Source organism: Pezoporus occidentalis, unplaced genomic scaffold (assembly GCF_034315485.1).
Source record: "Pezoporus occidentalis ecotype Australia unplaced genomic scaffold, CSIRO_AGI_Poc_V1 ctg34, whole genome shotgun sequence".
Classification (NCBI taxonomy): domain Eukaryota; kingdom Metazoa; phylum Chordata; class Aves; order Psittaciformes; family Psittacidae; genus Pezoporus; species Pezoporus occidentalis.
Genome location: NW_026915376.1, coordinates 2957745 through 2982168, shown reverse-complemented (window position 1 = coordinate 2982168; position 24424 = coordinate 2957745). Strand labels below are relative to the sequence as shown.

Below are 24424 nucleotides of genomic sequence, written 5' to 3'. Positions count from 1 at the left end.
TAGCATCACACTTCTGGCAAAACACGAACTACTTGTTCCCATTTAGAAGAAATGAAAGCCTTGAGAACTGTTTGTTTTGGATGACAGAGGGTAGAATGTGCACCAAAGAATTTCCTAATAGCATCTGTAGCTGAGGTAGAACAAATCCTACTACTCTGGGATAGAAACAGAAAACAATGAAACCCCACAGGCAAAGTGCTGGAGCTGGAATTTGGCTGGGATTTAGAGATGTAATGATCCTCATATCTCCTTCTAAGGGCTGCAACTCAGTGTATCAGGCAGTGTTACAATTTGGTCTTCAAGTGCAATCCAAAGTGCTAATTCAGAGCTACCATGTCTTCCATCCTCTAGGGACAAGTCAAAACTTGACATTAAAGGAAGGTGCTATTCCTTGGTGTGAGGGTACTCAAAGATAGCTTCAGAGGACTGTAAGAGTTCATACCTGAGCAGATGACCTGTGGCAGTAACAGATTTTAGCTCATGTTTCCTTCCCATTCAGTGTTTTACACATGGCACACACGTATCTTTTGCTGGTACTGACATAATAGGCTCTGCATGCAAATGTAGAGTAGCAAAGCCCAGAATAAAACTAAGGAAGAGTAAAATGTGCGTCCCACATGCACACGTGAGGGACAGGTTTTTTCCGTGTGTATCAACGAACTTATCCAAGAATGACAATGAAAGGAATGTAACTTCCTGTTAATAAGGCCAAAAACTCATGGCAAGGAGATTTTATAAATAATCCAGTGCCAAGACTCCTACATTCGGTTTGTGTGGAGACAGCTGTGCACCCAGAGGGTGCATACACAGAAGTAAAAGAACTTCTAGCTGGACCTCACCCCATGCTGGGGGCCCAGCCAGCCAGTGTCCCCTCCCCTCAGCTGCCCCGTGGTAAGACCTGCATAGAGGTGTTTGCCCTCCTGTCCCACGTGAAACCCTCAAGCAGTTAGCTGTGTTCCACAACTGGGGTGCAGGTCAGACTCCAGTCCAGAGCAAGCTTCATGTGTTCTTTCAGAGGAACTCATGTGCTGTCAGCACTGAACATACACCAGTTCTAGTGAAAGCTACATCCACTGCTGAAGTAGCCACTGAAAAGGTGGATGGGGAACCCTAAGAGAAAACTCAGGTGATGGGTAGGGTCCTAAAGCTCGGTAAGCAAACGCATCATTATAGCAGTGAAGTAACCATGCTAGTAGCTGTATCCTGTATCAGTTCAGCTCTGTTTTAAATGTGAAATAGTGGATGACTCTCCAGAGGAAATAAGAAGAACCAAGCATCCAATCACCTGCTTGAAGAAGCACAGCGAAGTCCAAATTTCTGGGTAATTCAACTATGCTGTCTTGCTGCTGGGTACCTGAACACCATTTAAAGATGCAGGGTAATTACAGCTGCGTCCTAGTGCCAGATGCATTTTGCTGTTGATAGATAGGATACAGGAGAAACTGGAACAGTTCTTTAGGAAGCAGCATTAATAAGAGAGTGGTTGAGGAGATTCTGTTGGGAGAGCATGAAAAACACTGCCTTTGGGAAGAAAGTGAAGTTGGAAATTTGTATTTTGAGTGATGGGTAAAGGGCTAAGTCTGGACTACTTGCAGAATATTCTATAGTCTTTAGTCACTGGAATTCAATAAACTAGTATTCACTGAGTTTTAACTAGCAATTTATCCTTCTGTTAGTCTGCAGAACTGCCTCTCAGTTTTCAACAGGCCCATGTGCCCTCTTGCTCCAAGGCAAAGGAGCCCAAAGGAATGCCATTTGGGGCTCTGCAGGAAAAGGAGAGGAGTCAATAAAAAGTATATGCAATGCCCACTTCAGTCAACAGTGCTATCAAGTGTGATTTTATGAAGCTGGAGAATATACAATACCATTTCATATTTATGTTTTAATGAGCAGATCATCTTACCCCAGAGGATTGTTCAGAGTCACAAAGAAAACTGAATTTCTTACAGTCATTGCAACTGTGCTGTAATACATACTTTAGTCACAGTGTACAATGATGGCAAATCACTCTCCTGCATATGTCATATACAATAGAATTATAAGTTACCTAATGGAAGTTTTGTCTCACCTGCAGTTGTTTCATCTATTTAGGATTATATTTGGGGAACAGAGAAGAATTCATTCAAAAAGAATAATCCATTTGTGGAAATGAAGAGTACTGATTATTGCATAAAAGTTACCTGCAGTAATAGCAATAGAGTAGAAGACACCAGTGCTCAGTACAGTTCTGCTTGTAACTCCTAGAACAGGTATCTGAGGCTGTTTCAGGCTGATGATGCCTGTGAGTTATAGAAGACTTACAAAAATGAGCCTGTAGGCTTAGCTGAAGCATTAAACCTATGCTTAAAAGCCACTAACTCAGCTGAAACTTTTACTTAGGCATTCAAGCACACCATCCAATATACAGCTAAGGCACAGCACCACTAGCGTATCATAGCAACTGGACAAGGTAATTTCAAAGAACTCTGAATTTAGAGAATGTTTTGTTTTGCTTTTATTTCCTAGCTACCTGTAGAGATTGGCTTTTTGCCTTGCCTTTGACTATGCTTCATTAGCTCTGAATAGGAGCTTTATTGCCTGTGCTTCATTAACTATGAATTGGAGCTTTGAGTCTCAAAGGGACAACAATCTAGCATTTATTAAGCACTAAAATAAAATATTATCCTGAAAAAAAATATAAGCCAATCAAACTACTATTTCATTGTGTGACAACATTACTGCAAAGTCCAAAGCACTTATTCAGAAAAGTAGTCTCTGTCTTCAGAAACAAAATATTTTCTTGTTAATTCCATGGTTCTACTGAGCATTTTCAATAATACAATTTTTGATTTTATTATGTTTCTAGAGAACTGGAAAAATGTTCATAATAGTTGGAGCTACCCTGCTAGGATGGGTAAGTAAACAAATTTTGGCAAACTAAGTTGTTTATTCTTCTTCTTATAGTAAGGTAATTACAATTCTTGTATAGGGTGAAGAACAAAGACTTTCAGAGGTATTCAGTAGATTTTAATACCGAAGTAAGAGCATGAGAGTAAGCTTTAATGATGTTGATCGATTCAACTTCAAAGAGTGAGCATACTGAGGTAATTTAATCAAAAACTGACAGAATACATGGCTAGGATAGGCTCTTGCCTGGTTGTTAGCCAAGGCAACACATAGATAGCCAGTCTGTAAACCAGTGATGTGAGTCTTCTTGAAGCAAACCAGTAACAAAAATGCTAGCGTTGAAAACTTCAGCCAGAAGGGAGCTACTTTTTATTGGAAAGAAGAGAAGATCATCAGACAACCCTTGGCTACTTCTGTGCATATCATAGTTTTAGCTGAGAAAATACCTTCTGATATGGTCCATGTACCTCAAATGCAGACTGGAAAGCTAAAAGCCAGTTTAAAGGCTGCCTTCTCTGAGACAGGAAACAAACCCAAGCAGTTGCAGTTTGACTAGGAATATAACTGTTGAGGTACTCTGATAGAGACTGGGAGGACTGGACATACACTGCTAACCAGAAGGTTACAGGCAAATTTTCCAGCTGTGACAGATGTATCTCTCACCCTATTAACTGGGAGAAGGAGAGAGACCAGTGCGTTTTTTAAAACAAGGCGTCCTCTCTCTATTTTACCTAAAGGTACTCTCCTAACTACAGCAGTCATACTGCATTCTAAGCAAATGCTCTGACTTTATTCATATTCTCCCAAAAGTTTTGCTTTTAAAAGATGCTTTTGAACAGAGGCTTTTATGGGTCAAATCACAATGGTGTCTCCAGAGGGCTGTTTTCTGTTGCTTCGTGAGCAGTACAGTGGAGTCAACATCCTGTGAAGCATGCAGTGAGAGCAGGAGCAGGCTGAAGGCAATTGGGAAGAGAGGCATGGCACAACTCTGTAAAGACAGGGATTATACAGTGCTGCACACAGCAGTAGCTAGAGAAAATGGATTTCTATGAAGGAAAAGGCCAGGAGAATGAGATCAGTGCTTAGGGCAAGAGAAGTGCCAGAAGAAATGTAGGGGTAGCCTAGAAGGTTGTCCTGTCCAATGTAGCAACTGGTGGTTTCAAATATACATGTGAGATAGAAAACCGGAGTGTAATATCACTGCTTAAAATTGAATGCACTCCTGCTGAGCAGGCCTGTGCAAATTTTGTGCACCCCACCTCTCACTTGCATGGCAGTTGGGCAAAGAGCATGGTGCTTGGCTGACCCTGGGCCAATGCATCTCGAAGAGTTAAAAGTTGAGTTCCATCAGATGGTGGCTTGGTGTCACACGAGGTCTTGGAAGAGGTATAAACCAGGGAACAATAAACCCAAAATATATCTGTGAAATATTCATCAACAAACATACTGAACCAGATTGTGATTATCCAGAGAAGGGCTGGTACATCAAACAGCAGCTTAGCTTTCTGAGGAGGACAGCTTGTTGAGTGTGGGGTCTTTGGCAGCCTTTTTTGTGGGAGACAACAAAAATTGCCCAGAAGAAAATACAGAAGTGCTATTTTCAAACAGCTCAGTGACTCCACAGAAGCCATTTGTGGCTATGATTTCTCTCATATTATTTTACTGCATTTTTTTTTGTTTCAACAAGAAGTATATTGTGTGTTTGCATGTGGTGAGCTGCAGATGTGCTGGAGAAGAGGAAAAGTTAATTTCAAACTTGAATGTTGAAAAACTTCACGCAGTGTGAACTTATTTTCTTTTTAAACTAAACATATATTTGTGTACGTTTAAAAAGTGCTGATTTTAACTGGTTTTGTTTCTGACTGGGGAACCCAAAGGGCAGTCATCTGAACAAATTTTTGCTCTCTCTGAGCTATTATTACACCTTAAAAACCTGAACGGTTCCAGTGTGTGAATTTGAAGGTAATTTGACAAGACATGTGGAATCTAAGGTAGCAGAAGTGCAGATAGAGGCTCATTTGAAAAAGGTTCAGGGTATAACCTGACCTGAAATGCCAACTCAGCAACAAGGTGCCACAAAAATTTCTTTCCAAACATTGTGGCATCAATTAATGCCAGAAAACCTCACAGAACTTAAAGAATGTGATTGAGAGATTCAGAGTAAGATCCTGAATTCTGCTTCAAGCTCTGGTGGTGACAGTTTCTGGTATGTCTACAGAAGAAAAAAGAAGCATCATCGTTATACAGGTAGGTCTGTTTACCTTGCCAGCAAAACAGCATGGGTGACAATAATAATGAAGACTCAGAAATCTGACATATTGGCTAATGACAGCAACTACACTAACAACTCTCCAAGAATTCTGGCCATGTATTTTGCTTTCCAACATGTCCCAAAGGCTAAGCCACCGATTCTCCTTGGCTGTCTTCCGCCCTTGCCTGCTGATGCTAGCCCACGTCTGCCAGCACAGCCTGCAATCACGCTCCCGCAATTTGCTGTGATGCTACTATCACAAAGAACATTTAGATACATAAATTTAGATCTCTAAAAGAGGGAAATGCATTTGCGTTTCATTTTTATGGTTATCTGAACCGACTATCATACTCTGGTGAATTAATCACAGTGCTTGTTTTGGTCACAGGCAGCTGCACACTCCCACACTCTTTCCCTGTATCTCTCCCTGTCTTAGAATACACTCTCTGTAATCACTGGGTGGCCAGTGATGTTGGTAAATGAAAGGGGCATTTCATACTGAGTACACAGAGATGGGGAAGTGTAAGGTAAATGGGTAATTTAGAAATAAAGACTAGGTAGATGTTCTAAAGCAATAGTTATGATTTGTCATCTGTAAAATCCTCTCACCACATCTAAACCAAGGAGTGTTTTGGAACACCTGCACTTTGCTGTTGGAAGCTCATTTGAGCTGGAAAATTCTTCCTCCGGAGGCAATTTATTACCCATGTAACGGATGCTATTCTGTTAGATGTGTAGCATACTGAGGTTTGGCTATGAGTTTCACCCTTTCAGCACAAAGGGAAAATATGGAACTTGTGGGTTTAGAAGAATTTCTTATTGATATGGAAAACTGAGAATTTAACTGGGAAATTCTTTGATTAACTCCTGATATTGTTTATGCAGGGAAAAGACTGTTAATGTTGGAAATTAAGTACAAATATATTCGATAACAAACTCCCTCCTTCAAAGGCAGCTCAAAATGTCTGTCTTTCAATTGGCTGCTATCATGAGTTTACATGTTTTAAAATTATACAAAGTTACATATTTTACAAATAGGAAACGTGAAAGCCTGAAAGGCTAAAAGGGAACATTTTCTCTGTCCTACTGCTGTGGTTTTAGATTGTTGAGAACAACTAAGAACCCAGCAACTCTGAAAAAAAACATGTTGAACTGTGCCTTGAATTACATTAAATCACTCGATTTTTCTACAGATGACTTGCAGTATATTTCCACACTTTTTGAACACTTCTTTTGAATGTGTGCCTACCATTCTGACTGAGCTAGAAGATCAGAAAAACTCCAGAACTAGAAATCTATTCACTCTATCCTTCCTTCCTTTAAATCGTTTTTATCTGAAAAGGTATTTTAGTTTAATTTTGCATTTTAGTTTCAGTAAGCACAGGAAGACGGGAATGACTGTGCTCATTTTGTGTATAGGATTGTTAAGGAATTACCATAGTGCTCACATCCATCTGGTACCTGAGATTTCAAAAATTTATACAACAAATTGTGAAATACGCTGCTGTGAAACAGTTGTGGAGATGTCACCTGTCTTTGAATTTCAAATGTTCCAAAGTGTTTAGGATTTGTATTCCTTGTTCTAGTTTGCCTCAAACCGCACTTAATTGTAGCAGTTTTGATGTTGTTCTTAGTTTTGAACAGGACTAGCGTATGCTTGTGAATCTTTTTCTTTTCTAGTGAAATGTAAGGTTTGTTTTGTTTTAACCGTGAATTAATAGAAGTTAGTGAACAAAACCATTGCTCAAGGTAAATCAGTTTGGTATTTTCCTGGTGTTGATAGCTGTAGCCCAGATAAGTTTTTGTCTTGAGGTCAATCCCATATCAATCCTAAAGGAAGGACAAGATGTGTGCAAATGTTCTAGGGAAGTGTCAAATCTGCAAAGACAAACAACAGGTATTACTATTTCTGCTGTAAAGCTTAAGACTATATAATGGAGAGTCATAGAATCATAGAATAGTCAGGGTTGGAAAGGACCTTAAGATCATCAGGTTCCAACCCCTCTGCCATAGGCAGGGACACCTCACACTAAACCATGTCCCCCAAGGCTTCGTCCAACCTGGCCTTGAACACCGCCAGGGATGGAGCATTCACAACTTCTTTGGGCAACCCACTCCAGTGCCTCACCACCCTCACAGGAATGAACTTCCTTATATCCAATCTAAACTTCCCCTGTTTAACTTTGAACCCATTACCCCTTGTCCTATCACTACAGTCCCTAATGAAGAGTCCCTCCCAGCATCCCTATAGCCCCCCTTCAGATACTGGAAGGCTTCTATGAGGTCTCCACGGAATGACAGGCAGTTTGTGCAAGTGCAAAGTGGAAGGAAATATCTCAGAAGCCTGCACCAGGTCTTGCAGCAGATAAACTTAGCCATAAAAGGGTTGCAGAACCATTTATGGGCTCTTGGGGTTAAGGGTTGAACTGGGCATTGGTGTATTCATAGAGTTTGTTGCTACTGGGAGAAAAGGAATAACAATAGTACACAGTACTGGTCAAATCTATTTCTTGAAGGTGGTCAATACTGAAAAACTATTAGCCCAAAGGGCAGGAATGTGGTGACATGGAAGTGGTTTATCAGAATTGTATCGTTCTATAAACAAAGTTGTGTAACTCTGGTTTCACAATGACTGCTTCAGACATGGCCTTTCCACTGAAGTTCAAACCTGGTTAGTATGGAAGAGACAAGTTGTACTTCACAAACTGTTTATCAAACAAATACAAAATGTCAAAGCTATAGGTTTGTTTAGCTTTTTTTCTTTCTTTTTTTGATTCCCCCCCCTTTTTTGATGCTGTATTTACAAAGTGAATTTCATGTTGACTGGATGGATACTTTAGCATTCATATTTGGATTATTTGAGGTCCTTTTCCAAGGCTTATTATCAAAGCAACTGATTTTCTCACAGCTAAGGTGACTGCCCCATTCCTGTCACTGAGGCTCTCTAATCACTGCCTTCCAAAAACCTTGGTCAGCAGAAAACAAAAAGAGAATGAGACCATGATATGAACAGCAGGGTTCCCTCTTCCATACAAGCCTCCATCTGTTTCCTGATTTAGACAGGAGTGGGGAGAATTGAGTCTGTCTGGATTTTGCTCACCCACCCTCCAGTTCTTACTTTAGTTTCTTTCGTCAGCTGTGCAATTGAAAACACTCTTCTTCCAGTCTCTCAGCATGAACAGCAGGAGGTATGAGAATCCTAACACATGAGAATGCCAATTAAACCTCTATCCTGTATAGTTACCTTATCCATCTTTAAGTTGCTCCTTCCATCTTGGCTGTAGGTTCAAATGGGACCTTGTCTTGTTGCATGGAGCTGGTGGCACAAAGCAGCTCCAAGGCCAGTTTGGGACTGGGACCACAGACCTGATCTGGGTACAGCGACTGGAGTCACCTCCTCATGCCTGAGCTGGACAGTGAATGACTTCATTTTTCTCCACTCAGCATTGTTTTCTGTACTCCCATTCAACTGTTCTCCTGCTCCCCTGATTAGGGCTGCTCTTGCAGTCCTAATCCATTTGCACACTCTTTTGGGTTGGAGGTGGCCACTAGCCTTGACAGGTACAGAGCACTCATCCAGACACCAGTAATTCTTCCAGGTTTGGACACACAGTAAATACTGTATATCTGTGATTAGTATACAAAATGACCATGTGATTTATCCCAAGTCACCAAAGATGCTGATGGTAGACCCCCAATTCCAACATCCCAGGTTGCTTCCATAATCTACTTGGTGATTTCTCCCACTTCTGTGTTCACATTACTGCTGGGAAGGAAGTGGTGCTGGGGCTGCTCTTCTGCCTTACTCATGTGATGGGAGCTCCTTCCCTACAGCTCCACTATTGCCTCATGTACCCCCCCCCATACAGGGCAGAGCTTTACCTCAAATAAACTTCTTGACATTTAGTAAGTAAATCTCTGATCATCTTACAGCACTCTTGTGCAATGACATAAAAGTTGGTACACATTTTTTCTTTTATGAGCTTACCTCCAGGAAGATGAGAAACCACAAGGAATCTGAGAGCTTTGAACATAGGCTTTGCATGGAATTCCTACCTTCTCACCCGATAAATCCTTGGAAACAAAGTTATTTTCATATATCCCCAAAGAATCTTTTCATCAGATTGCTAAGATCATGAATAGCTTTATTGATGAGAAATGTTGCCAATTGCCTGATCAGCAGTGAGGAAAAACAGTAGCACTATTTTTTGGCCAGATCTTATAGATATTTTTTTCCTCACCATGAAACCTGCAGGCTTGTCTCTGGCACACATGAATGAATTAACTGTGCAGCCCTTTGCCACTGCCAAGATCCTTCTTATCGTGCTTTGTAGATGAAAGGATGAGGAATCTATGGATCTGCTTTGCATCTCTCACTGCAGGCAAATGTCCCCTTTATCACCAAGAAACACGCCGAGACTCAGTTAAGATTTAAGGCACATTCTTGCTGTGTTCAAACTCAGGTCAGAGCTCAGCAGGCAGTTGGCAGCTGGACCTAAACCTCATGACCACTTTAGTCAGATAGGCAGTATTTAGTCATAGTGAACATACTAAGCTACTGTGACATTGGCATGTTTGTCTCTTTTTGGTGTCAGTGCTTCCAAGCTAGTAAATACAGTTGTGAGTCTAAGTCTTGAGCTGGATTTTAAATTCCACAGCTAAACAAAAGCTGTGTCTTCGGTATTGAGGTAGTCTCCTTATCTTGACTGGAAGGTTAGTGTTTTCAAGAGGTTCTGTAAATCAGGTCATTCGGAGACATCTGTACTTACTATGTACCTTTGAAAATTCGGGCCACTGTCTTGAGAAAGTAATGTTTGATCCACTGTAAAGTTAGTGGCACACATAACATCTAATACAGAGAAGGGGCTTGGCGGAAGACTTCTTGATACTTCAAGTACTGAATTTATACTCAGCAGAGACAAAGTGAGGCCCCATCTCTACCCCTGCTCCTATGTCAGTTGGCTATTTACTTCCAAGAGGATTGCTTTGGTCTATTCAAATTGCATGAAGATTTGTCTCTATCCAAAATACATATGGATAATAGTACCTAATCCACTAATAACTATGTATTAACAATGCTTCAGACTTAAGATGAACTTTTTCAAAAGCAAGTAAGTCAGTTGTGATTACTATCCATGTAGTGCCACTATTTTTGATCTTTTACATTATGTATCAGGGACCACCATGGTGGGCTTGCTGAAGCTCATCTCTAACATGCCTTATGATGAGAAAAGTGCTTTTAAAAAAATTTGGAATCTTTTCTACACTTTTCTACATATTCCCTTTAAAATCACTGTTCTATTGCAACCTCACTGCTGAAAACAGCTTTCCTCTTTCCTCTTAATGCAAAGGATAACTCAGAAGGAAAGATGCTAGCTGCTTTTAAAATGCACAGCATTTGAAAACAGAAATAAACAACATACATGGCAGCTTTGGCATTCCCACACCTCACAAAGGGGTGACCCAAAGTAGCATTCAGCTTTGAAAGTAGCTGAATTTTGAGGGAAGAGCTAAATCCTTATTTAACTGGCAGTTTCCGGGTGAAGACGTTGTGCTGTTTCCTGTCTGTCAGCTTCCCCTTGATTCTTTACCTATCTATCTCGCATATTTACAAGATTATCTACAGGAAAAATTTGACGCAAAAAGTGGCATGGACTTTTATTATTGTCTTATTTTATGTTAAAGCAGCTTCTGAGTGGTCTTACTGAAACTGGAATAAACCTGGCTGACATTTAAGTAAGTGTCCAGGCAGTTTAGTTTCGCTATAATAGTTTTAAAAAAATCTGTAAACTAACCTGACTGTAAGTGCAGGCATTTGGCTGTTCTGCTGTAAGGATTGTTCTTTGCTACTTAATCTCTGCTAAATGCAGCAGAGATGGTTCTGCAATTACTGAACTAGTGGGTTTCAAGAGCCCCAAACTTGCTTATGTTGAGAAGAAGGAAGGTTTTAGCAGAAACTGTTTTAAAAACATGCCTCAGAGCAGCAGGAAGAGGGATGTGTCGCTCTGCAAGTCACAAAACATTATTTAATTCATAATTTTCTGTACTACTTTTAACCTCTGACTCTATGTGCAGCTTCAGTGGGTACAGACTCCAGCCTTAATAGCCAGGGTCCACTTCATTACTGCTGAAGAATATGGCCTTACCAGCACTCCATTACACTGAGCAGGAATGAAAATATCCTAAAAGGTGCCCCAGCATAAGGGAATGGGAGCGTAAGTGTAAATAAAGCAGAGGCTGGGCAGACCAACAAGAAATGTTTAACATTCCACGCTCTCCACAAAGGGCAGGTCAAGGAAAGGGAATGAGTGGTTGGGATGAAGCACATGCCACAGATATTTTTCAAGTACTGTTCGGCAGAGTATATCTGGTCACGTAAACATCCACAACAAACAGAACTGTCTTGTTCTTGAACATGGCAAACCTCCCGAGATTCTTCTATGTATGCAGGAGATGGCTCTTACTATCCAGAGAAGCCACAGCTGCTGAATTCACAACCGTATATTTGAATTCATAGCACAAATAATATTGAAATCTGTAACCAAAGTGCAAGATGGTCTCAGATGTGAGCAGCTGAACTCTTTCTTGCTCATGTCCCAGTCAAACCAACATATTGTCAAGCTACATGTGTACTGAATGACTCTGGGCAGGTAGGATGGAGAAGTGAACTTGTCAAGTCATAACTCAGGGTTTGCAGGAAAGCTAAACCAACATTTATGACAAATGAAAGGGCCAGACTTCTTATTCTTTCTTATTCTCAGCTGCAATCCAAATTAATTGCATGGCAATCAGAGTTATTAACCTTGTCTTTTAATTTATGTAGACTTAAAGAAACAGATTTAATTCCATTTACAGCTTAAGTCATCCAGGGCTTTGAATTTGTGAGGCTGTAGTGATGTAAAAGTGGTATGAGTCCAAAATGATGTTTATTTATGTGAAACTTCACCCATACAATGTCTAATAGCAGTTGGATATGTAGATATGGGTCTTCAGAAAGCTGCAAAACATTCAACAGAAATAAAATGCTTCTGCAAACAAACCTTCCTGTTTCATGAATCAGTGACTACTCTATCCTGAGAACTACCATGCATACATATAGAAGCAAAAGCATGTCACTAAAATAGCTACACTCAATAGGGACAACATAAGCTGGATTCTGCAAACAGTGGTGTGCAAAAGAGTACTGTCAATGTCAAGAATGCCATGAGGAAGACATATGCCCACTTCCTTATCTGGAGACTCTTTTGTTAACTTTGTTTGCCCTGCAGGATAGGACCACCAACAGCTCTTGAAGGGGCAGAAGTCCTCCCCAAGTGTACTATGAGTTCACACCATGCCCCAGCTATTGCAGATACTCAGCAGTGGCAAGCAAGGCTGCCTTGGTTGACAAAACCTTTTATTCATGGGGACAAAGGGAGAGGTAACTGCACTGGGACTACAAATCTTTACTCTTACAGATTGCAAAGGAACAGAAGAAATGGAAGAGCTTTCTTAATCCCACTTTGCAAGACTTAGCATTAATAGTTCTCTATAACACCGTAAGATTTCTGGATGTCATGCTTATAACTACTGCGTTAGTGCAGGGGAATGATGTAGCTCTACTACCTGGGACAATCACAGTACCTATTTTCCTTTTTTTCCTCTTCTTTTTCTTTGGATAAGAGTTAATATTAGTAGCTATTTGGCCTCATATGCAGCTTCAAAACCCTTACTGGGTAGTTTGTATGGTGATCCAGAGAGAGGTAAGCTTCCTGGAGCTTGAGAGTTTTGCAGAGATTTGATTTTTTTGTTGGTGGTTTTTGCTCTTTTTTAAGATGGCAGGGTTCAGAAATCTCTCTGGAGTTCATGAACCTGTTCTTCCTGTAACTGAAACCCATGTTTTTGTCAGGGTTGATTCAATTTTTAAAATAAACATTTTCCTATTTACAGTGAAAGCCAGTGCCATGTATAAGGAGTAAAATAGCACCCTTCAAAATCCATGTGTCCTGGGTGGGTGGCCTATACACAGGATATGCATGCACACAAAATCTAGCTTAGAGTAAGAGATTTTTCCTCTCTCCCCATCTGTTCTCCCCTGCCTACTCTCCTGCCATAATTTCTGTCATCTTTTCTCTCAGCTATCTGCATATCATCAACTGCAGTATTTTTTACAAATAAGTTTGTGTCATTATTTTCAGTTTCTTTAAATGGAAATTGAGCTCAGTACCGTTAGATTTCACCAGTTTTTGTCCAGTTTGGGCATAAGTAGAGTTTACTTTTCCTTAATGAATTTGGGTGTCTGAACTGGGATTACCGACATGAACAAGGTGATAAGAGGTTCTTACTGCTTAGGTGTGTCATCTATCCAGCCTGAGTTACCAACAGCACCTACAGACTTGAAGCATCTGGACTACCAGGTTTCTCTGCAGAGATCCAAATGTGGAGAGAAGGGACATGCCACTCTAATGTCTGCAATTTAACCCTTACAGGAAGGGAAAGAGAGAAGCCTCTGTGTTACAAGTGCTCTCCAGTCTTTATGCCTGAGCTCCACAGTTCTTTTGTGCAGTGGAGTATCACTGTGTCCCATCACTCTCCGAGAAAAGCTCCTCAAGGACAGCAGGATTTTTTATTTCCTGGACCGTGGTCATTCACGTTGTATGAAATTCCCATTCACACTGGGGAAAATTCCATGACGGGATCAAGAGCAGCACAATCTTAGGTATGCAGTCATCTGCCAAGAACAGACACATTGATTTCTTTCATAAAACCATGGAATTACCCTTTGCAAAAGGGAGATAAATCATTAAAAGCATGTTAGGACATCAGGCAGGAAAATGTAAATTACCATACATAACAGCATCTGTTCCTGATCAGGTTTCATTCTTTGATCTTTAGAAAGATGGCTATTAATTAACAAGGTCAACACTAGGCTTTTTCTTGGTAACAATGCTCCTCTGACCCACCCACATAATAGATGGCTGCTTGTAGTTTGGCTATGCTAAGCTTTTCTGGGAAGGATTCTTCAGACAAATGGGATAACAAAATTACATTAATATAAACAGCTTTGAAGTTAGGCCATGTCTGTAGTAGATAGAGGATCCATTAAATTGACAACCGTGAGGCTGAAATACTAAATAAAATGAGTTCCAATCATACTGAGATCGCTGGTATTGCAACTGAGGTTGCAATCACTGCTTGCAACGTGGTTATCTATCTGCTGTGCCATGTTCCATAAAAAAAAACCAAACAACATAAAAGCCACCACATTGCAGGCTCCAAGACTGCTAAAATACCCCTGTTAAGCTGTATTTCTGTCTTGCACTATTGGCTGGATTGAAAAGCATTCACTGAATGCACTGGATAAACTGTAGAGTCCTATTGATTCTTGTGTGACTGGACTCCCCCGTGATGGATTTCAGTATCACACCATGAGGCTGGTCTCAAATCCACAACAGGCAAATCCTAAAGCTTAGTGCCAAACAATGCGTCAAGAGTAAAACCTTGGAGGCACAGTATATGCTAGAGCAGGGTCTCAGTAGTCTCCAGTGTGCTGTTCCTATTTCCATGTTTTTGGAATTCAGCAGCAAACTGGAACAAGTTACACCTGTACTTTAATTGTGGATCATAAAATGTACAGGCAGCATCTTTCTTGCTAACAACATACCCATATAGTCATGCACTGCTTTTTTTCAGTGAAAGTCCTAACAACCTCTATGGAGGGAGTCTACTGAAGGAATGGAAAATTACCTTGATTTCTCCTAGGTTTCACACAGCAGTAGAAGTCTGGGGTCTGTGATTATGTCTCTGCCTACCACAAGACATGCAGAAGACCAGTCTATGTGAATTTGCATATATGTTTGACACAGGCCTAGTATGGCCCAAAGTAATTAGGATTATAATTGCTCTTTCACACTTTTCAGGGCTGAATGTTCAGAAAATTAGGCACATGCCACCTTATCTAACTGCTAATGTGACTTGACAACAGAATAGCTCATCCTCTCAAAAAGGGTGTGTAGTCCAATACAGGGACATTTCCTCCTAGCTCAATCCAACAGATGCTTGTTATAACATAAGCCAGTGTTAATCTGTTCATGAAAATGTGAGTAACAAATTGGGCTATTTATTATTGCCTCTCGGGCTGCTTTGACAGAAATAGAGTGGGGAAAACTTGGCATCACATACAAAGCTTGCAGCCAACAACAAAATGGCTGACTAAATGGTGGGAGAGGAGTCAAAGCAATATACTCACGAGCTGCAAACATTTGGAAAATATGGACATCTGTGGTCTAGGCTTATCTTACAGCAACTGCAAAGAATCAGGTCACTGTGCGCATGTGTCATCACTTGCACAACTGTAGTACTGTATGTAAGAGTGAAGTAAAGAGTATGTAAAGCAAAATCATTGCTCATTCAATCCTTGTGCATAATGCTGCAATGAAACCATGGCTATGTCTGGCTGGAAGAGTAGGAAAAATGTAAACCCAGCCGTCACCGGTGCATTGCTAAGGTCATAGTGCAGCATAGTTGAAAACCGTTACACTGGATGTTGCAAAGGGAAAGATGAGGTACTTTTAAGAATGATCCTGCCTGTTCCTTAGCACATCTTGCAGAATCATAAAATTGTGTCCCATTTTAAGTATACAAACTGGCCTATGGCTTTCAGCTGGCTTTTCACCAATCCATACAACCAGTTTATTCTCCAGGACCTGTCAGCATCAAGGCTGAAATGCTCATGTCTCTGTGGCCACCTGCAGCAGGAGGGTACCCCGGCAAAGTGCAGTGTCTGCCTCCATGCTCCCCGCTCCACTACTGCCTCATCCCATCCACAGCCACACTTACACACACGTTACTTCTGGGTATGACTCCCTGCCCACCTCTTTCAGGAGGAATGTCCCACTGAACTGGGATGCACCGGACTGTGCAAAGTTTATAACTGTATCTCCATAGTGAAACACTTGCATAATGTGCTTGACGTGGTAGAAGAAGTATGCTAATGCCTCAGCAACCTGAGCTGCACTTGTTCAGAGAACCTAGCTGGAAATCAGCGAGCGGTGGTAGGAGTTGTTTAATCTGATTTTTGCAATTCATAACTAGAGCAAACAGGCTTGACCTTTAGGTGATAATAAGACGCATTGTCAGAGCTGTATCTTACTTTTGAGTCCTTTGTGGATTACATCAAATTATTGACCTTAAAAAGGGTTGAGATGTGTAAAAAGGGTTGAGATGTGTCCTTTTCCTAAGATGTTACTTTTCCCCATATCTTTCTCCATCTCTTTTCTGCAGTCCCATAAGCTACTCTTAAAAGAGTTCAGAATTAAGTAGCAAAGCTCAGAGTGTTCCTGGTGCCCTGCCTGCAGTGATACTCAGGTGCATTACAAGTGGGAATGGAGAGGAAACTTCTAAGAAATAAGCCCAATTTTTCCATGAAGTGTGTTCCCTCTGTTGCTGGGGTGGAGGTGATAGATTCCTTTCTTCTTCTGTGGACCTAAGCCCTGAGTTTATAATAACAACCGTGCAGGGATACAACATACATACAAATACTGTGTCTTCTTTTACTTTCTCTGTTCTCCCCCACATCCACAGCACACAGACAGCACTGCTTGGCCGTCTACTGGGACTCTTAATTCTCTGTCTCTAAAAGGCTTAATCTTTTCCTAGGGAAAAGGAGGCAAATAGGTAAAAAATGTGGGGATGTATTTGGAAGGGTGATCCCTGTAGGTCTTTCTGCTAGATACAATTCTGCGTGCTACTACAGACTAGTCCATAGCAGCAACTAACAACAGGGACTTCTCTGTATCCCCTTCTGTCTGAACACTAAGTACTAAAAACAGATGCTAATTGTATGGTTCCAGAGAAAAAGAAAAAGAGCATGCTGGGGTGACTCAGGACATATTCCCGCTGTTGTGCAAGGAAAAATGGTATTTAGATATGTGGAGATTTGTCTGTGGTTAACTGTGGCTTGTTGGGGGCAGGAGGAGGTTATGCATGTATATGCAAAAACTCACAAGCACCACCCTGAGCTATTTTAAGTCTTGGAGATGAAACTGGTGATTACCTACTAAGTTGTTAGCAAATGACTATTCAATGCCATGGTGGGACAAGCTGAACTCAGTGACAAATGAAGAATGGGACAATAAACAGAATTTTATGTGTTTCTTTTGAAGCATAAAACTTGCTGCAAATTACATATCGTTAAGCAAAGGCATAAAAACTTATTGGAAAACAGAGGGTGGCAATGCTTAGACAAAAATGTAAATGTGACTCTGGTGCATATATTTTTACCTGAGGGAAATCAATGCCTGTGAAAGCACTCAAGACAAGAATGCCTATGAAAATGAAAACACTCAAGGCAAGAATTTATTACCCTATAATTATATTTTTTATTGTATTCTTGAACATCCAGTCAAGTGATAGGAATGCTGGGCTCTGGATCACAGTCACCCTTCTTTCAGTGCTTGACTATAAGTACTGACAAGGAACTAAGGAGAGCATTTTACAACTTAGACACTTCAGTTTATAATTAGGCACCTAAATAGTTAGCATCATTATCTTAGCTAATAAGCACAGGAATGGAAAACTTCTTTAGAAGAGTTAACTGAAGTTGCTTATTTAGGTGACTTACAAGTACCAAAGCTTGACAATGCTGTCTATAACCTTCTCGTGCCTTCAGTTACTTCGATTGGTGGGCCTGTAAAACTTCACTTGTTACAGGACAACTCACGCTACAGATGTTTTTTGTCACTGTAAAGCTCCACATGTTGGAGTCAGGTTATTAACTGGCAGGTTTTTGTCACTCTGCTGTGACTTATGTCCATAATAGACCTGCAGCAAACATTGGCTCCAAGCAGTTAGCTTCTCCAAACTCTTTTTTAATTATTTTCTTGAATGCTTGAATAACGAAAGTCATCATGGAAGGGTAAGCCTCTTTTCCTTGGCATGGTCCTTCCTTCTCTCACCTGATATAAATTCAGTCTTTAGGGCATCTTCACCTTTTGGACAGGCATAATTCTTTCTCAATAATGCTCTAGGCTGCTAATAAGATTGTTTATACAGACTGGAAGTGGTTAGCAAGAAGAAGACCTATTTTTACATCCACCAAAAATGAAAATTATAGCTCATGACACCGCTTTGCAACCTAAGCCTTTTGATTACGAGGTCTCATTTGTTGCAATGAACTGTCAGGTTCAATGCTGAATGTTACATTATTCTTCAGTTCCAGCCTCCACGCTGCAAAATCCTGAAGTAATCCCCTCAGAGCAGACAGAGCTCTGCTGTCAGGACGAAGTCTGGAGTGAAGTAGAAGCAGCAGTGGTACACTGGAGACAGCTCTCCAGGACTCTGCAGCAGTGGGAAGCACCCTATGTAGGCCAGGACCAGAAAAGCAGCATCAAGCACCCACTTGCAAGTGGTCACTACAGAGCTCCTGATGACAGAAGGCCACAGCTTGCTGGTCTATGGCTCTGCACCCCACAGTGTAACTGTCTGTGGTCGGAAGGAATAACCATGTTGGGCATGAAGAGATGCATTTATTTTCCTATAATGCACTGTCTGTTGGGGCTCAGTACGAAGGTGTAATCTGCACATTTAATTTAATTCTTCAGGCACCTGTGCCCTGAATATTTGTATGCAATGTCTCTGTCAGGCTTGAAGAAGATCTCCAGTTTCTTTGCCTGTGCACAGCTAGGGGACACTGGTGTGTCTGGCAAATGGAGAACCTGATGTATGAAGAAACCACGATAAATTGCTTCCAAACTTCAGCTAATTCATGGCAATTGCAGGCTCAGAGTCAACATTGGCATCCCACTGAGCTAAGGGCAGACAGGACCCTACCCATGATAGGGTCCTCTGGTATTTGGGTGGTATCTGTATTGTCCTGCCTTTTTAAAGCTCCAGGTGCTGTGGTCAAGATGATATTTGTAATTGTGAGCTTTTGTTAAAAAGAAAGATAGTAATTTAAAAGCAATAGTCTTCAATATGACAATGAGAAGCTTGAAAATGTAAACTCTAAGTGTCCTCAAACCATGAGGAAGCAGAGGCAATTCTTTTTTTTTTGTATTTAGAATTTTTAATCCAGCTTTTGGTGGATGCCCCACAATTGGCTCAGTTTCCCTCAGTTGTTTGGCTTTCCCTGAACATGTCCTGTCACTGGAGAGCAGTTTCCAACTTTGTTTCTCTTACCAATGATGCTGGAGTAGGAGGATTTGCCACCGTGAAACTTATGTTTGCACTGGCCATACCCTGGCTTCTTTTTGTGGTTCTTTCCCTCCTTCTTGCTAAATACTTCAGTTTCTACTGCCAGAAATAAGAAGAAGGGCTGAATGAAAGGTTTTGGTGTGAGTGAAAAGCAAAGCTGTGCCATGACAAAGGGAGCAGAGCTGGGAAGTGTGTGGGGGAAATGGAGAGGAGGAGGAAGCTGAGACATCAGGAAGCAGTGTAGGTCTCAAATACTTTGTGTCATTGAACCTCCAGCACTTCCAAGACAGAGGTCTCTCTACGTTCTAAACAACGTTATTTTTGCCTGGTTACTATAAACCAATAAACAGGAAATGTGTTATACTAATAAACAAAGGACAGGAAAAAGGAAACACCACTGATCAAACAGGAACACAGCCTGGGAACACAAAAAGGAACAAACAAGAGTTACGTTTTGCTCCATTCTTGCTCAGGACTGCGAACGATAATGAGTATGACCAAGCACAGGACAAAAAAAAAGAGACAGTTGTGGTAGGACAGAAACGAAGATCAACATTATCAGGGACAGTCTAGTTGATTGCTAGGAGGGAGGATGGGAGCTCCTGACCTTGTGCAAATTCTAGCTGCTGTTCTAGCTCTCACACAGGGGAGTTTTACAAGCTTGTCTGTATATGAAACGCTAACTACCCAACCTTAGATCAGCCTCTTGTCTTCTGCACGCATATTTGTATCAATAAAATGAAGCTGTACTAGGATAAAAACATGTACAATACTCAGCAGTTGCCAAAGTTAGACTATGCTTGTGTTGGATGGAAAGCAAAAATATCACTTCTTTCATTTACATATACATACATTATATATATATGTATGTATGTATTTCTTTGTGCAGGAACATCCTATTTGCAGCATTTCTAGGATTCACTTCAAGGCTAGGGAGTACCCTTTAATGCATCCTTTGTTCCTTTTTAGTATGTTTGTTCTGTGTTTTAGCCACAAAACCCTCTTTAGAAAACAGAATGTTTCTGTAGAGAAACTTTAGTCAAAAATAAGTCATAGGGTTCTTCTAAATATTGGTCCATGTGGTTCATCCTGAAAACAAATCTACTTTCTTGGAAATAGTCCGCTACAAGTTTTATTCCATTATGATTCACTTAAAAATCCCATGGCTTTATGCTACACCTAAAATATAAAGGTGAATAATGGAGAATCATTTGGATTTACATTATACAAACAGGGTATTCATAAACAAAATGGTTAAATGAGAAAATGAGCTTCCAATAGATTAAAAACGCTCAGCATTTGAAACACCTGATTGCTCTTCATTAATGGTCTAGATAATGAGGCAGACCGTACCATCAGCAAGTTTGCAGATGGTACAATACCAGGAGGAGTGGTTGGTATACCAAATGGTTTTGGTGCCGCTCTGGGGGACCTGGACAGGATGGAGAAATGAGCCAGCAGGAAACATACAAAGTTCAAAAAAAGGAAATGCAAGGTCCTGTCCGTGGGAACAAATAACCCCATGTACCAGTACATTTGGACACTGACAAACTGGAAAGCAGGCCCTAGGGATCATGGTGGACTTAAGCCAGGAATGTGGTGGTACCCACTGAAAGGACAATGGGTACACACTGAAATGCAAGAAATTCCATCTAAATAGAAGAAAAAAAAATTACTACAAGGGTGATCAAACACTGGCACAGGTTTCCCAGAGAGTTGTGGAGTCTCCACACTTGGTGATATCCAAAAGCTGGTACTGAGCAATGTCCTGATCCACCTACTTTAACTGACCCTTCTTTGAGCAAGGGACGGTTGGACTTGATGATTATGAGGCCCCTTCAGAAGTCAGCTATTTTGTGATTGTGTAAAATTCACAGTGAAGGAGAAGGAGAATATGCTGCAGCACACCTCTGACTATCTCATTTCTGAAGGTACCCAAAAAGCCAGGAGGTGATGCTGAGGAGTGCTCTGGGGGTGACTGGAGAGCTGACATTAACAGGGTCCAAGCAGTTGAAGAGGTTTCCTTCACCAGACATCCCAGATGGCTGACGCAGGAGGAAGCTGGTGAGGAAAATTATGGGTTCTCGAATCAGAGCAAAGAAGTGCAGGTGGAGTCTCAGCAGGCTGTTTGGAGGGGTTACATGCTGGCATAGTAGCTGGTAGGGATGTGGCTGGCTCCCACTGTGTGCCTGAGTCCTCTTAGGGCTCCTGAATGAGTACACAGTTGTGTCTAGTCCAGATGGATGCTCAGCTTCATGTTGAAAACAGTCGTGGGTCTGGCAGGACTGCTTTCTCATTCAGCTCCGGCTAAATTGGCTTTAGTCGATCACCCAATTCCTACCAACCATGACAAAATGATTTAGATACTTCTCAAGCAGTACAGCAAGGATAGCTTTGGAAAGTACTACTCAGCATAAGGATGGCAGAAGGATGGGCTGAAGCAAACCCACCCCCCTTGTCTGTTTGGGTCCTTGTGCCAGAAAATAGTGCCACAGAGGTCTAGAGGAAAGAGACAGGGTTAATACTCACCACCTGCATGACCTTCCTACATGGTAGCATAAAGAAAGGAGCGAGACACTGCTCCACCAGAGACCAGGGTATCTATGGTTTCCGGCCTAATGGTCCTAAGCAGTGGACCGTCTGTAGCTAAGACCTATATTCCTCCATCAGAGAGGCACATGTGTGCTTACTTTATCATGCTCAGGATAGAGGAATTGCTTTGCTTCTCTGCCAGGAGCCTAACTCTGATGGGCTGTGAGCACACTTATCTAGATCTGCATCTTCCCTGCAAATGCCCCAGCTTCAGTCAACAGACATGCCTGTGACTGGCGTTAGAAGTTGACTTCAGGTGTTGACCAGCTTCAGCACAATTAAGTTTTTTCCCTCACCACTGAGTGTTCTGTTTGCCATACTGGTTTGTGTTTCCAATACAAATAAAAGCTATTGGAAGAGCGGCAGGTGTGGAGAAATGAGAGGTTCAGAGCAGACAGCCCTTCCTACATGACAGATCATTCCATCAGACAAAGGGCCCAGTCAGACTGAGCAAATACAGTGTAATTAAGCTGATTTAGCTTAATTTGTGTTTTAAAGAAAAGAACCTATAGTTGTATAATGGCCCATCCTTGCTAAAATGGCAGCAACAGGCCAAATCTCAAGTTTTGCCTGTATGAAACCATGCTGAGGTCATGAGCAGAAACGCAAAGTGTGGTGGGCAGGACAGATCTCTCATGCCAGTCACACAAAATACCACACACGGTCCATCATAAGGGTATCAGCACATATCGCCAAATCTGGCTGTGGTTTAAAATGCTGGTAATTACGATTCTAAGACATACGAGCCAGTTCTACAGTTTTAATAAAGGGGCACATTTTCCTTCAGGCCATAGTTTCAGTCCCTGCCTTACCTGCTAAAACTTCTGATACTTTAGGTTTTTTGCACACACAAAGTGCTGAACACAAGTATGAAGAATTTCGGTAATAATTGTAGCGCATTCACACTGGCCAAGCGCACAGCAAGCAAATCCTTTATGCAGCCCATTTTCCCTCGGTGTCATTAGTAAAACTATTTAAAGTTTAATCAGTCTTTTCAGCTCTTGGCTAGGCTCTCATTCTGATGTCTCTAATGAAAAATTCCCCAAAGAAGTTTTGTGCCACTAAGCTGATACAGGTGCAATACACCAGCTCGCTAAAGCAAATTATTCTGACTTTGAAAACCTGAGATATTTATTCTTAAATCCAAATCCTAAAACCTTTAAAAAACAAACGTTAGAAGTAGAAACCTGGGAGTAAAGCAAACCAAAGCCTGCATAAGTTAGTCTTGGCAAAATTAGTAAAGAAAACAGAACAAAACAAAATACTACCAAGAAAAGGGGAAACCCATGAGCATAAAGGCACTCACAGTGTAATTTTTTCAAAGTGGATTTTCACCAAAAGCTCTACATAAACTGAAAACTTCATTAAAACAGAAAGCTTGAAAGGCTTTAGAGGACACAGCTCTTGTTTATTATGTGAGACTGTGATGTCAGTCCAGGTGGATGCTGTAATGGAAATACATTATTTCAGTCCAGTTTCTTTGAAGATTAACCCAACGTCACAAACTAATCATGTCATATAAAACCCGCCGGCAATGCCAGGGTTGCTTCCATCTAGAAAGCCCTAAGACTGTATGGACAGTACATAAACTGGCCTACAAACCATTTGTGGGATAGTGTCTCAGTAAATGTAGGTTAAAACCTTTTGATGCTTATTATCAACAGTTTGGAAAAGAGAAAAGGCCAAGTTTTCCAGAAACATGCATATGGCTGTCTTGAGCATGAAAAATAGTCTCCAGGCGTGAATGGGATCAGTATTTGCACAAACAAATACCTGAGGGCATGGGACCTGCATGTCAGTCCTGAGCTTGGTGCACACGTCATAGACGATGCAGGCCATTTAAAAAGCAAAGCAAACAGCATCTTTTGAGGAAATATACCATAACCCCAAAGTGGAGAAAAGGAGAGAGGGGAATTCACCTGAGACCGGAAACTCTCCCACATACCTCTCAGCTTGACAAGATTTTTATGAGAGGCTAAAGAGAAGCTCCTCCCAGGAGGTCCCACAACAGGCGTAAACCAGCCTCCAGGATCCAAACGTCTCAAGAACTTGTTCGCATAAGCCTGTTACCGAAGAAGATAAAGCAGAAGGAAAGAAAGTCTTGATGTTGACTCGAAAAAAGGAGCATTTTCTTTCACGACAGAAGAGTTGTGATATGGTACCTCTGGCTATTGCTGCCTGGGAAAACCAGTGTGAGGAAATTCTCTATTAACGTCATCTGTTGTAACTTCACCTGGGTTGAAGGAATTGCAATGGACCTTTATTGAGGTTCGGTCACTATGCACTTAGAGAACTCTCACACACATGTACACACAAGAGGCTGCATTTACTCATTATGGTGTATGCACCACAGCCACAACATACTTGCATTAAATGCAATCTTTTGCTAAGGAAGTCCTTATTGCAACAATGCAGGAAGGAAACCTCTCTCTTGCAAAGCATGCATTTCACATTTCTAACTCAGGCTGGGAGGAGTTCTCTGTGTTCCCTCAGCTCTCCCTGCCCATGTTTCCTCCCATGTCC

General features: G+C 41.3%; 1 long non-coding RNA gene across 1 annotated transcript; it reads right to left on the bottom strand.

Moving 5' to 3' along the window:
• Positions 1-20424: 20424 nt before the first annotated feature.
• LOC134169206 (uncharacterized) lies at positions 20425-23401 on the bottom strand. The gene is made up of 2 exons (XR_009966815.1): positions 23208-23401; positions 20425-21808 (listed from the first exon to the last, which is right to left on the bottom strand). It is a non-coding gene; the product is annotated as an uncharacterized LOC134169206 (long non-coding RNA).
• Positions 23402-24424: the final 1023 nt, after the last annotated feature.